The sequence below is a fragment of the Lupinus angustifolius genome, chromosome LG15 (genome assembly GCF_001865875.1).
Source record: "Lupinus angustifolius cultivar Tanjil chromosome LG15, LupAngTanjil_v1.0, whole genome shotgun sequence".
Taxonomy (NCBI): Eukaryota; Viridiplantae; Streptophyta; class Magnoliopsida; order Fabales; family Fabaceae; genus Lupinus; species Lupinus angustifolius.
In genome coordinates this window covers 11,764,362-11,770,221 of record NC_032023.1, presented here as the reverse complement: position 1 = coordinate 11,770,221, position 5,860 = coordinate 11,764,362, and the positions used below count along the sequence as shown (strand labels likewise).

Sequence of the window (5,860 nt, the reverse complement as noted above, 5' to 3'; positions counted from 1 at the left end):
AATGTGAAATTAAAAGTAATGAATTTTTTAACCCATGCAGTACTTTTTTAATCTCGATTGCCAATTTTATTTTATTTTTGTATATATAATAATATTATTGTATTAATCAATTGTAACTCTATAATTTATGTATTTTTGTTTTGAAATAATTTTGATGGAAGATTCCTCAGGATATCAACATCGACTAGCATGCACTATTATATTCATACTATTGTGAGTTTGATTGCTGGAAATTTCTTATTATCTATGACTAATTTAACAATATATTTAAGAGTTAACCATGAAGAAAAAATATTTTAGGCTCCTTCACATAAAGTCACACTTTTCCCTTTAAAATATGTCTTATAATAGTGAATGCAACTTTCGTGCATTTATTTTAGCAGTGAATGCAACTTTCCGGCATTTATATTTGCTGTGAATTTAACTTTCATGCATTTATTTTTGTAGTGAATGCAACTCTCACACATTTATTTTTGGAGTGAATCCAACTCCCCGCATTTATTTTAGCAGTGAATGCAAATCTCCGATATTTATTTTAGCAGTGAATTCAACTCTATCTCTTTATCTATATTTATACTGCAACACCTTTCAAGTTCCAACCCAACACAGATAATTGAACATGAAAAAATAGACCCTTGAGAGTTGGTATAGAAACCTGCCAATTTTCTCTACAAGGGAGATCACATTGACTATAACTGACCCACTTTGCTTTTCCGGGTTTGAAGGTTCAGTTTTTTTGTTTAAGGGGTTCTGTTTTATATCTAGATTAATATTGATGATGTCAACAATATGATGAAGAAAATTGTTCTGTTTTTAGATCAAGAGTTTTTATCTTTGCTTTTCAGGGCTTGAATATGCAAAATCATTTTGCTTAAATTTTACTTATATTAGTTCTTATCTCTAATTAGATTCATGTTGATGTTGGCATTGGGGTGTGAAAATTTGATAGTTTATGAATAATTGTTTTTTATATTTCATAGTTGGAACTTTTTGTTTGCATTTTCTGCTGAAAAAGTTATTGGTTGTGTGTAAATTTGAAGTTTTGTTATGATGTAGGTACGGAAGGAAGTTTATAATGTGGATGCATCCTTGGTACTTTACTTTCAGGTATTTTATTTTGCTGCCTTTGGATAATTTTCTACTTTTGTTTTTGTCTTTGTTTTCTTTAAAGCTATATATTTCTGCTCTTTGTTTCTCTATATTCTAATAATAAACAGTTAATTAAGATCTCTTGACACTCTCTATCATCTATTTATACTTCTAATTTAACCAAAAAAGTAATCAATGAAAGAAAGAACATTGTTGCTTCAATTGACCATTATGATTGAGGTTTGTAGCACATTTCATGGTAAAACAAAGATTTTCTCATGACAAGAAAAAAATTAAATTTATTAATTTTATTGTAAAATTTTGTTACTACATATATCAATTGAGTATATGCACCAGATGGAAATGGCTTATGGTTGATGTTTCCTTGGATAACCTCCAAAATACTACAATTTTATTATGCCAAAGATATATAACCAACTAGTTGTTTAGTTCAAGAGTTTCCTAATGGTTACTCCATCAACTAATTTTCAATTAAATTAACAATGGTCCATGGCTCCATGCACATCGTTGATAATCTTCTTATTTAGCCATTTGAACATCAAGTTATGAGGCTATTGCAAGAAAAGTAAAATTAAACAAAAACAATTATTTTGTTGAAGTTGCATGAGTTAAACATGTAGAAGCAGATCATATAACAATGCTTAATATTTGTAACATAGTTAATTTTTGTCTTAACTATGGAGTTGTATGGTGGATTACTTCATTAGATAAACAATGACAATATCTTTCTTATATAACATTGACTAACATACTCACAACCTGATATTGTGATATATCTATGAAATCCCCCCTCTCTATATATATATAATTTAAAATTTTGGTGAGAGGGTTGTAGAATTTAAAGCTATTAACTAATTCACTCAAATATATTACTTAAAAGTGCTAATTAAACCCATAAGTGATAATCGACCCAATGGGAATGAAAACCGTAATGAAGCTAACAGAGAGAATGACAAGGAGCTTTTACATGGGTGTTGATACATCTACAACACATGCTTGAAAAGTACTATGGTCACCATATGTTGATGTAAGGATTATGAGCAGAAAGAGTATGAATGATCCCAGCAGACTTATACGTAACATAATGATCTCCAAGCATGTGTTTTAGAAGCACTAATACTAATGCCAAAGCTCCATTTCATTCTCTCTGTCAACTTCATAATATTCCTTCCCTATGGACCTATTATTATTGTATCTATGGATTGAAATTAACATTTGAAGTTAAATATTTAAACCATTGAATGCGTGACTTTAAACTTTGCAACCCTTTATTAAGATATTATATATATATATCATAATGGTCCATTGCTGGTATGTTGAAGGCCATTACTATAAAAATGTTGACATTGTCTATGTAATGAAGCCAGCCACCTTGTAGCTCAAATGGGAATGTGCCAAAATTAACTACAAGTTTATAAATATAATGTTTTATTATCTACTTCTACATGTTCGATCCATGTAAGTTAAACAAAATAATTAACTTAGTTTACTTTATGTTTTGTTGGGAATTTGGATGTTATAGCCCGACTACTTGATTTTTGAAAAGGTTAGATAAGAACATAAAGATTATCCAAATTTTGTGCATAGACTATTGTATAAATAAGAACTTTACTTTGAAAACACACTTTTGAGTAATCATTTGACAACTCCCGAATTAAAAAAATCAAAGAGTTATCTTCAGTATCTTGAGATTGTACTAGGTTGGATATCTCCCACGGAAACATCAACCCATAACCCATATTGGTGTTGCCTTATGATATAGGCTTCGCGAGTTGAAATGGTGACAGAACCTGAAACTCAATTGACATATGAAACACCAAACTTCTATAGACGACTTTAATGTATTTAAGCTAAGTTTCGCTTGTAAAACCAATCTCACAAAAGGTGACGATGAGATAATATTATTTGTTGTCTTACAATGCATACATGTGGTGATTGATGAGTGTGAAATTATGTTGTATTTGCATTATATTTAACTTGTATTATAGGACTTTTGAAAGGTTTATTTGGGAGGAAGAGTTTCCTCTGTCAACAAATCGTCCCCGACAACGGCGCCAATTTGTTAAAAGCGGAATTCCTCTTCTTTGGTGTGTTTCCTTTTTATTTGATTAAGTAAGTGAACTTAGTTTTATTCTTTGTTCGTCTTCTCGGCTTTGTTGAAATAAATTCCAATACCGGTATAATGATTTCAAGAATATTCCAGTTACAACTTACTTCTAATAATCATGTGAATAAGTTATTCTCTTTTTGCCCCAGCTCGGCTTTGTTAGAATAAATTCTAATGCCGGTACAATGGTATCGAAACAATCCCATGTTACATAATTAGTAAGTACCTTTGAATACTATCTCGGTTTTGTGGTATAAATTCCATTTTTTGTGAATGAAATGCTTGTCCTTTGCACATACCTCTCTGTCTTCATCTCTTTTGAGCTTGTTTTAACTCACATTACAATGATCCTTCCTCTTCCCTGCTAGGAAAACCTGATGGCAAAGGAAAAAGAGATGAGATGCCCGAAAATCGCGATGGAGAAGAAGATTCAGAAGGTAGCAAAGATGAAGATGAAAGCCAAGATGAAGATTATATTTTATATAAATTTTATACTTTATATCATCACTTTTGTACGACCATTTCTTTCTGAACCTTTTAAATCTGAAAGTCTGAAACTATTATTGTTCCATCATCAAGATAATATAAATCTTAGTTTGTACATCTAGCAGGTTATAAAATAAACCACTAGGATTTCTTTTAGTTGAGTAAAGCCAAAAGTATAATTAGAAGGAATTTTTTGTGAATAAAATTCATCACTGTTTCTAATTTTGTTTTCACCCGAGTATTATGAAAGAAAATGTAGTATGTAAGTGGCATAACAATTGGGAGAACATATGTTATTTGTTAACTGCATGTACCATTAACATATAATTAGTTAAAAATATATATTTAAATTAAAATATTAACAATTAACCATTTTTCTGACTAATCGTAATTAATGGCACATGCATTGACACAATAACAATTAGATGTGTGAAACTAAGATTATACAATAACCAAACTTTTATCATGTAGGTACGTGAAACTAGGATTATATTGGATGTAAATTTATGTTCGGAAATGTTCACTGTGTGAAAGTTTTACCACCAAGCAAACTGCATGTTACTATCTATTTTTGGATATAACATATGTACTTTTTTTTATTTTTTTATAAAGTATATATGTTTTCCCCTACAGGTTTAATATCATTATCTAATTCTACTTTTTTTGTTATAATTTGTACAAAAAGTCATTAGTGTCAATAATAGTATTGAAATTTGAAGGCTTTGAGTAATTTTGGTTCCAAGCTGAGGTGAAAGGAAGAAGTTTGATGGTATTTCCGGTAAAAAGGGTGATGACAATTGACCATAAAATAAGATAACTCAATTAGGAATTCTAGTCTCTCCCAATAATCGCCACCTTCATTATTGTTAATAGGATTTGCAGGAGAAACTTACATATAAGAATAAATTACACTTTTCATATTTAATGAAATTATACAAATCCGAATTTTTTACAACTGCAGAAACCACTTATATAATTTATATAAATATGCTACATTAACTTCCACTTCAGACAAGGTGAGTATGATATTTTATAAAAATATGATAAATATAATTAAGATATATTTGAAAGTATATCCGTGCAATTTCCTCTTAATTCTTAATTTATGTCACATCAAACAACTTTGTTCTCCATATAAAGTATTGTATAAAATTATCAATCATAAAGTAACCGGTTCTAGTTCTAGCATAAAACACCAATTTCATTCTAGCATATACTGATATAATTATTCATATATCACACATACCTTTTCGATAATATAGTAACATACATGCGTCATAAACCAATATTCACCATACAAAAAGTTCACATGTTTAAATGTATGCAAAATTACAAAAAGTTCACATGTTTAACTATATGCAAAATTATAAAAAAGTTCACATATTTCGTATATGCACTGCTATGAATCAGCAAAAGAAAAGTTCAGAAATTAACCAACAAGTTATCGACTAAGCGCAACGACAAGCAAGAAAAGCATTTCGAATTGTTGATTCATCGCTAAGCGCAACAACAAGCAAGATGGCTTAGAACCAAAAGTTCATTATCTAATAGATTTTCCCATTCTAATACTCTATAGGAGAGCTATCAATATTTATCAAATCTGTTCTCGCTAACCAAAATACATACAATTATCACCGGCTTTTCAATTTCAAACATAAACAAGATCTAACTCCCAACAAAAAAATAGCTACACGCATGATGCTTTGACAAATACACATACTTTTAACTTCCAGTAATCTTACCCCAAACGTGGTTCAATTTCATTGCTAAATCTGCAGCAGAACTTCTTTCAGCAAGAGTGAAAATATTTAGGTTCACAGCCTCTTGAACTGCAGATAAAATATTTTCCTTGGATCCTATGGAGAGAGCTCCTCATCCTATCCTCATCCTATCCTCATCCTATCCTCATCCTCCTCCTCATCCTATCCTCCTCTTCATCTGCATCCTCATCCTCATCCTATCCGCATCCTATCTTCATCCTAATCCTCATCCTATCTTCGTCCTCGTCCTCGTCCTCCTCCTCATCATATCCTCCTCCTCATCCTAGTCCTATCCTCATCCTAATCCTCATCCTCATCCTATCCTCTTCCTCATCCCATTTTCGTCCTCACACTCTTCCTCATCCCATCTTCGTCCTCACCCTCATCCTATCCTCAT

General features: G+C 30.9%; 1 long non-coding RNA gene across 1 annotated transcript; it reads left to right on the top strand.

Moving 5' to 3' along the window:
* On the top strand, window positions 561–3,820 carry LOC109327615. The gene is made up of 3 exons (XR_002105347.1): window positions 561–725; window positions 1,057–1,107; window positions 3,586–3,820. It is a non-coding gene; the product is annotated as an uncharacterized LOC109327615 (long non-coding RNA).